This window comes from Gekko japonicus, unplaced genomic scaffold (genome assembly GCF_001447785.1).
Source record: "Gekko japonicus isolate JY-2015 unplaced genomic scaffold, Gekko_japonicus_V1.1 scaffold438, whole genome shotgun sequence".
NCBI classification, from domain to species: Eukaryota; Metazoa; Chordata; class Lepidosauria; order Squamata; family Gekkonidae; genus Gekko; species Gekko japonicus.
Window position 1 is genome coordinate 945,692 of NW_015160849.1, and position 9,361 is coordinate 955,052.

Sequence of the window (9,361 nt, forward strand, 5' to 3'; positions counted from 1 at the left end):
GGGAATGGCCTCCACCTCCTCTTGGGCCAGGCAAGCTTGGACCACCTGACTATCCAGTGGCTTGCCCCAATTCTGATCCCATTTATGAGTTTTGCACTTCTGGGAAATGAATTGAACTCTCCCTTCATCCCATAGGATATATGGGTTGTGTTTATGGAGCCAGGGGCTTCCCAGTACCAATGGAAATCAGGCTGTTGGAGTTATCACAAAAGCCCATTCCTCCCAATGGTCTCCCGCCCCCATGTGCAACGGCACAGTCTCGAATTTACAAGGCTCCTTCATAGTACCGCACCACCGGGGCTTCTAATCCCATGACTAGAGAAGGGTTAATTAAGTCCCAACCACCCCCCGAGTCTATAAGGGCCCAGACTCTAATGTAGGTCCCTATGCCTGGGTTCATGATCGTCACAGTAAAAAAAAAAGCGGGGGGGGGGTAATGGCTCACCGAGTTGGGCGCCTCTGGGCTTGGGTCCTGCAGCTCTGCGTCACTTACAGCAGGACCTGGCCGTTTCCCACCAGCTTGGTGGCGTCATCACCACTGAGATCCAGATCTCCCTTCTCAATCCTTACTGTAGCCTTGAGATGCTGGGGGGGGGGGAGGTCTTGCCCCGGTCATAGCACTATCAAGCCATCAGCGTCACGGGATCCACCCTCCGGAGAACCGTCTCTCGAATTTCTGGGTCCAAACCAATGCGGTACTGCCTGGCCAGGGCTTCATCAGACCATCCCTGGATTTTGGCAGCCTGCAATCTGAACTTGGTTGAGTACTCCCGGACAGTTTTCATCCCGTCGGAATGTGCGTCAGAATGCCCAGGCTTTGGCACTTGCATTGCGATCCTTGAATTGTGCCCAAGCCTGCATAAAATCGTCCACGCTCCTCAGCTCCGGACCATCCAGGTTGTGGATGCTGACATACCACACCACAGCTCCACCGCGTAACCGGAATGTGATATAGTCCACCCAGCCCTCTTCGTTCGGGAACAAGTGGCCCCAGTTGGCCACAACTTTCCAGTCCTTACCATGGAAGGGCTTCCACGTCTCCATCAAATGTCACATCCAATGGCTTCTTCGGGCGATACAGTCCTTGCCCCCTCCGTCATCCAGACCAGGGGGAGCCTGGGGAACGGGCAATGGCCGACCCCAGAGCCCAAGCGGCTGCCCAGGCGGTTGGGTTGGAGCTTGCACCACTATCCATTGGAGTAGCTCCTGGTGCACTGCTTCCGCAGCTATCTGGGGCACCAACTGCATACTGTTCTCCAGCATTTGGACAACAAGGTCTTGGTTCCGCTCCAGAAGCTCTAACCAGCCTTCCATGAACTCCTTCCAGCTCTGGCTGGGCTCAGCCACTTCTTCACCCACTGGTTCCAGCGCATCCCGCTGCCGTTCGAAACAGCTGCCTCGCTGGGCTCCACCTCTGGTGAGTAGTCGCCGGAGTGACAGGCTCCTCATCTCCTCTCATCTCAGCCGGAAAGATACGGGTCGAGGGGTATAATGATTCCTGACAATTTCTGTCAGGTTCAGTAGAGCAGTTGCAATCCACAACGATTCATAAGAATAGGTTGCTTTATTACAAGTCACTATTGAGACACTTTCATGGTCATTGTCAGGAATGAAACTCAAAGCCAAGCATCTACAGATACAGACAGTTCAAACAGTAAAGGTAAGCCAATGAATATAGTTCGCGCTCAGTAGGAATTTGAGCGGGAGAAACCCAAGGCGGGAGATAGCTGTCAGCCTTTTGGTTCACACTGGCTAGATTGAGAACGGCCGCAGCAACAGTTCTCACAGTCTTATCAACTACAAAGGCAGCATAACATTCCAAAGTCAAAACAAAAGGCAAAGCGCTTGGAGGATGAGAACTGCGAAATGCAGGCTATCCCCCCCCCCCCATCATATAGCAGGCAGGTTACACAGAGCATACCCAGAATACAAATGGCAGTTTACTGACACTCACTTAGGAAAACACGGGAACCTCTCACAGTTCTGTTGCCAAGAACACCATGATCAACAATGCTACACCACGAATCAAAAGTTGCTTTTTCTGTTTCCCTCACTGAATTTCTAGGCAGAAGGCGTCTGTAACCATTGCATCCCCCTTCCCTTCCCCAAGTATCTTATGTACCTCTTACTGCGTGGCTAATGTTATCTGCATAAAACAGCTTCCATTTGTCAGTGAAGAATCTTAAGGTCGCCTGTGAATACATGATGTTCTACAGTTCCACCAATCAAGAAGAGTGTTTCCAATTTAGCAACTCAGCGCAATGACCGCATTTTAGGTCATGGAAGTTTTTTTGGGGGGGGGGCATTCTGGATGGATGCGGGTCGCCTAGCACAACCGAGGGGGGATCACATGAGCTGAGAAGAAGATATGTCACTTCTGGTTTCAGTTGCACTGGGTGAGAAGTGAGACGGCTTAAAGGCATCATAGTGGAAATCTGTAAAGTCTCAGTAAGTGTGTCATGGGCAGTGGCTGGAAGGGGTCTCTCATGGCTGCCACACCACTCTGCTCTGGGTCTCCTCGGGAGGGCCCAGAGCACCCACCCTGCCCCTTTATACACTCAGTGACCGGATGAGGCGTGAGGACCCAGGCAGAGTAACAAAACTACTTTTATTAAAGAGATATAACAAGTGTAGTTCAAGAACATGTAGGAAAAATGAGCACAGTAAAGGTAGGTAAACCAGCAAAATAAGAAATCCTACCGCGCCTGACTGTACAGTCCTTGTTGTACTGTACTTGCTGTTGAACCTGACACTAGCCAAGGGTCATTTCGTAGAAAAAGAGGTGCAGGAGTTCATTAGCATAACTTATTTGCATATGCCACACACCCTGACTTCACCGGAAGTGTGTCTGAAGGCAACACCCACCACCGCTCAGGCTCCAGTGGACTGTTTTGGATTGCTTGCTATGGGGGGGGGGGACGTGCAGAGGAGGGAGAGCTTGTACCTGAATAAAACTTGGTCTTAAAGGTGCCCTATCCACTCATGCCTTCAGGGGAAATCGGTGACAGCAAAAGCAGGCAGCTCTGTTGTGTGAACCCCATGGCAGCTAAGGAACAAAGAATGGCCATTTGACAGCACCATTCTAAAGTGACAGTTGGTCCAATCCTGAGGAGGCCCCTTTTGAGCCATAATGACACATTGAAAATCCAGAACCATTTATTCTTTAAACATAGTTTATTCTTCCATAGACTGATTATCGATAACAAAAAGAAAACTTATGAGAGAAACAAGTCTCATCAGCCGCAGGATTGAGGTGAGGAAAACACAGAGAACAGTAGTGTAAATCCACTCTGGGCAAGGCCTTTATGAATGTCTCTTGCCTTGAGAGCCTTACGAGGTCACCATAAGTTGGCTGCACTTTCCCTTTAACTAGACCTGGAGGTTTTCTGTCATCTTCTGGGCATGGAGTCGGGGTTACTGGGAGTGGGAGTTGTACACTACAGAATATCTCCTGAAGAAGGTCTAGTTAAAGGGAAAGTGCAGCCAACTTATGGTGACCTCGTAAGGCTCTCAAGGCAAGAGACATTCATAAAGGCCTTGCCCAGAGTGGATTTACACTACTGTTCTCTGTGTTTTCCTCACCTCAATCCTGCGGCTGATGAGACTTGTTTCTCTCATAAGTTTTCTTTTTGTTATCGATAATCAGTCTATGGAAGAATAAACTATGTTTAAAGAATAAATGGTTCTGGATTTTCAATGTGTCATTATGGCTCAAAAGGGGCCTCCTCAGGATTGGACCAACTGTCACTTTAGAATGGTGCTGTCAAATGGCCATTCTTTGTTCCTTAGCTGCCATGGGGTTCACACAACAGAGCTGCCTGCTTTTGCTGTCACCGATTTCCCCTGAAGGCATGAGTGGATAGAGCTGGACTCAGAAGAGCGCTTTTTCAAAGGTTTTGGCAGTGTGCCAGCCTGAATAAAGGCACATTCCCCCTCCATAGTAAGGTGTGGTATGACAGAGCCTCAGACTCACTGGCTCTTTTCAAAGGTATTGGCTGCACGACAGTCTGAATAAAGGCACATTCCCCCTCTGCTGTGAGGTGTGGTACAACAGAGCCTCAGACTCACTGGCTCTTTTCAAAGGTATTGGCTGCACGACAGTCTGAATAAAGGCACATTCCCCCTCTGCTGTGAGGTGTGGTACAACAGAGCCTCAGACTCACTGGCTCTTTTCAAAGGCTTTGGCTGTGCACCAGCCTGAATAACATTCCCCCTCTTTGGCTTTGTCTGCTGTGAGGGGAGAAACCTGGAGGTGTTGCCTGATAAGGGCTCTTTTTCAAGGCTTTGGCTCCGGCCTGCCTGCCTGAAGGAATCCCCTCCCCTCCCTTCTTTCAGTTTAGAGGGAAGAAGCTTGGAGGTGTGGGCCTAGCAGAGGCTTCCTGGCTGAAGGAAACCTTTTCCTGCTTTGCCTTCGGTCAGATCTGACCAGAAGCCTGGAGATGTGGCCTGATGGGAGCCTGTTTAAAGACCCAGCTGAAGAAACTTTTTCCTGGCTGCCCTCAGTTTCAAGGTGAAATCCTTGGGGGCCTGGGTTAACAGAACCTCACAATTCTTGGTGGCTCTTTGTGAAAGCGGTTATGGGTCAGAAGGGTATTGTGCCCTTTAGTTGGGGTTGTTTAGACCTCTTCAGCCCCTGAAGATCTGGACAGTTGGGGAAGTGGTTGTTAGTAGTGTTGGGAGACAACAGACTGGGTATGTTTAGCCTGGAAAGGAGACAACTGAGAGGTGATATGATAACCATCTTCAAGCACTTGAAGGGCTGTCATATAGAGGATGGTGAGGAGTTGTTTTCTGTTGCCCCAGAAGGTTGGAGCAGAACCAACGGGTTGAAATTAAATCAGAAGTTTTTGGCTAAACATTAAAAACTTCCTGACAGAGCAATGTGGATTCTGTGAACTTAGGCAGATCATGAGAGGGAGGGCAGGAAGGGTTGCCTCAGTACTTAGTTATTGCAGCCCTTTCTTACATGCCCAGGGAAATGCTGACCACTTTGGGGTCAGGAAGCAATTTTTCTCCAGGCTGGTTTGGCCAGGGATCTTGGAGGTTTTTTTGTCAACTTCTGGGCATGGAATAGCGGTCACTGTGGGTGTGGGGGGAAGGTATTTGTGAATTTCCTGCCTTGTGCAGAGGGTTGGACTAGATGATCCATGAGTTCCCTTCCAACTCTAAGATTCTATACTTATGCTTAAGGCAGGCTTTATTTTACAACTCACTTTATTGGAACTACCTTGGTTCTTGTTGGGGACTCCCATCCCCACTTTGTTCATTGGGGAGGGAGAGAAACTGGCTTCCCAAGTGCATCAAGAGCAAAAGACAGTTGTTTCAAAACATCTATTTAACTTCAAACCCAAAGGTAAAACCCTTTAAAACATATAAGAATCTGGTATACAGTATAAAAAATTAATCAAATACCTAATTAGATTGCACTGTAATTTTATCAAGGATATATCATGGTTGCCTGCCAAGACCCGTACGCAGGGTGGTTGGCATACAACAACAAACAAGACTGAATTCAAACATTATGTACCTTTTCCCATCTGTAGGAGCTAATGTAACTGTCAGTCAAGTCTATTGCTAAGCATCTGACCCATACCTGACATACACGACAAAGCTCAGCCCTTTCTTTCTATCTCTTGAGGTCAGGAAAGTCAGGGAAAGTCAAGGGAAAGCTAGGGTGACTCAAGAGTCAAGGAAGCTAGTTACAGATACCCTGTCTAGTTAGAATCAGTTTTTTTACACTGCGGTGGCTCAAGTGGTTAAGACGCTGAACTGCAGGCTGTGGAAGGTCGGTAGTTCAGTAGTTCGAGACCCGGGTGCCGCATGACGGAGTGAGCACCCGTGTCTAGTTCCAGCTCCTGCCAACCTAGCAGTTTGAACGCAAGAAATTGCAAGTAGATAAATAGGTACCACTTCAGTGGGAAGGTAACAGCGTTCCGTGCGCCTTGGTGTTTAGTCATGCTGGCCACATGACCATGGAAATGTCTCTGGACAGCGCTGGCTCTTCGGCTTTGAAACGGAGATGAGCACCGCAACCCTAGAGTCGGATTCGACTGGCTTTCGAGCAAGGGAACCTTTACCTTTACCTAGTCCATGCTAGGAAGTAGTGTTGGGGGGGAGGGGGAGCCTCACAGAGAGGCTATAAATTCTGCAGTCCAGTTGAACAGCACTCTGTGGAAAGTAACAGGCGTGTTGTCAGATCCTTAAGTCACCTCTTTTCCCCTTTTTTCACATAACGTGATGTCTCAGGGTTGTGCACACGTTTTTTCCATGTGCAAGATGCTAGGTTCCATCCTTGATATCTCCTACTGAAAAAGTATCTGGTAATTAAAAAATCCTTTAAATTCTTTCACCTTTCCTCTAGGGTGATTTACGCCACAAGAGAAAAAGAGGTCTGGGCCGTTTCCCCTTGCCCCACAATGGGACATTCTAGGCGTCTTTCCTTTATGTGTCTTTCCTGGCAGGGGCCCCTGTCATTGAGGAATGCCCTTCTGATCCCTCAGCAAGACAATCTGTTTTTATGGTTTTTTTCTCCCCCTCTGGCTATATATTGCTGCGAAGATTGTTCTGCAAGCTGCACAAGGTTCATTTATAGCACATCCTATCCATCCTTTCTTTGGCCACCTGTTTCCATGGCCTTCATTATTATGGCGCAGATCTGCTTATTCTCACTCCTGCTGACAACTTGGTATACTTTGATCAGCTCCTTTCCTGCATTGTAGCATTAGCCCCCCCCCCCCTTTTTGGAGTGGCCAGCACCACTCCTGCACTACCAGGTCTTGCACCTCTAAGTGGAAAAGATTCTTCACTGGAGCTGTGACAGGGTTTGGACCCTGCTTCTTGTGCCGTTGATTACATTTTGGCCACTGGCTGGGATACAAACTCTAACCTTTCCTCTTCCTTATTGGATTTCTAAAGATGGTACAAAGCAGAGGTATAACCCCTTGTTTTATTTTTGCACTTCCGTGGTGCCCCATTTAGAAAAGGGGATTTTTTAGTGTGCAGCACTTCCAACCGTGGAATGAGGACATTGGGGGTTCTAACCAGTGTGCCCTCTCCATTCATGAAGTTTCACAAGGTGGTGGATTTCCGGTCGGTGTGGCGTGGCAACGAGGCTCCTGAATTGCCATGTTCCTTTTTTGTTTCTTTTGGAGCTCCCCGGAATTTCTGACCGGGTGGGCTCCGCCTGACCGCCTGGAGGTGTCAGGAAGCAGGAGGCTTATCTTCGTTGCATATGGCAAATGCGTTTTGCCTCGAAGCAAGAACGGAAAACGGAGCAAGACATGGCTGCCATGTCTTGCTTAGCTGCAGCCAGCCGTTTTAGAGTGAACTCGGACTTGCAACATAACAGACTACAAACAATGAAGACTTGATATATCACTGATCAAGCATAAAAGCGAAAGGTGAGGATTTCTTCTTAAATACCTCCCCTGGAATATTGCCAAACTTGAAGGAAAGCGGCTACAAAGCAAGCGGGGATCAAAGTTTTGCTTCAAAATGGTGGGGGTGAGAAAATGACTTTGTTTGTTTAAACCATTAACTACTTAGAGCAATGGTTGTGAGGGTCTTGAGTTGCATGACGCTTCAGAAGTATTGGAAACACTATTAAACAGTTTAAGAGAAAAAGTTTAAAAATGGCTTCAGGAGAACACAGAAATTGGGAACCTTTCTTGGGAGCAATTTCAAAAGATACTCGTAGAGGAAATAAGGCAAGCGATGAAAACAGCATGTAAAAATATCTTTGAAAAGCCTCAGAGTCTCCCTTTAGATTTGGATGGTGAGAAAGAAGTAATGGTGTTTCGGCAGGCTCTGGATGAGCAACAGGCTCCTTTCCAAGATGAGGGGAAACAGGATATATCTCCCACACTTATGGAAAATGAAGAGTCTGAAAGTAAACAAATTGGCAGTGTGAAAGAACCAATAAACTACCGGTCAGAACTTGAAATGGTAAAAGAAGGTTCTCAAACTATTCAAAAAAAAGAAGAGGTTGAATTTGCCTAAAAAGAAAATAAAATGTGCCATGAAGAGAGTTAGTAAGGACAATAAAAAGCTAAAGAAGGACTCATTGAAACATAAATGGGGAAAGACAGGAAGAAGGCTTTGTGCATATAAAGATGGACGTGTGAAGAAAATCAGCTTTGACAATAAAAACTTAAAGGGAGGCTTGTTGAAATACAAATGGGAGGAGATAGAAACAGAACTTCATGTGTACAAAGATGTAAGGCACCGAAAAATGATTGTAAACAAAAAGCTGAATGGAAATTGTGTGCTGAAAAATGCTCTTCTTGGTTTTGTTTCCGTTAAAATAAGTAATGGAGATAATGAGGTATTTTTGCTCTCTGATCCTAGCTGTAAATAGACTTCTAACTTTGATTGATTTTATTTCTAGATATTAGACTGATTGAGTTTATTGATAAGTAATGGTTGAAGGGGAAAATGGTTCTTTCTTTTTTTGTTTTCTTTCTTGGTCATGTGTTTTCTCTTCTTTTTTATTTTTATGTATGTTTGTATTATATATAGATAAATTTGTCCTCTGATGATTTATGACACAACGGTTTCTGTTAAAGGAGATGGTTTTTGGTTAAAGTATAGTAGAAGGTTTATATTGTAATATTTATAATAATTTAGTAGGAAGGTGAGTTATTACCGATTGTAATTTGAAATTTTTATTTTGTGTTGCTTTAAATTGGTACCTTTTGGGATATTTACAAGGAGTATTATTCTTTGAATAAAAAATCAGTGTATTTGGTAGCAATAAAATAAAGGGAAGGATAATATACAGGAAGCAATAGGTAAAAAAAGAATAAATTTGAGTATATATACAATGGTATAGGCCTAAGAGACCAATTATAGAGGTCTTTATAGGAGTAATGGTAATAATTCCATCTTCTAATATTGACTAATTATTTTTCAAGATTCCAGTCTGATGGTGTATTTATGCTATAAATGATAAGATAGGAGGGGAAATGTCTAAGTAGATATTGAAAGAGAAAATGGAACTTGGTTTAGATATAAACTTATTTGAAATAAAAGAACTGTAGGTTAGGTGTATAAAGTAGGTTAATTAAGAAAATTGGAAGGTAAAATGGGATTGTAACTTAATGAGTTTTATATTTATTGTTTCCTCTGTAGTTGCTAGAAAGCTTGTAAATGCTTGAATTAGGAGTTGGGTAATAGTGTAATAGAAGGAAATTGGAATAAGTTTGTTATGTTGTTTGATTATTATTATTATGTTGTATCAATATTTTCTATTTCACTCATCTTTTTCTTTTGTTGGAAAATTAATAAAAAGATTATATTAAAAAAATGAAGTTTCACAAGGTTAAGGATCCCCTACCAGGGATTGTCTCTCCGTCCTCATGTC

The 9,361-nt window shown here is 45.1% G+C and overlaps 1 protein-coding gene across 2 annotated transcripts in view; it reads left to right on the top strand.

The window, feature by feature from the left end:
• LOC107118447 (poly(rC)-binding protein 3-like) overlaps nt 1-9,361 on the top strand; it is a 356,111-nt gene that overhangs the window by 339,781 nt on the left and 6,969 nt on the right. The gene's annotated exons all lie outside the window — the stretch shown is intronic.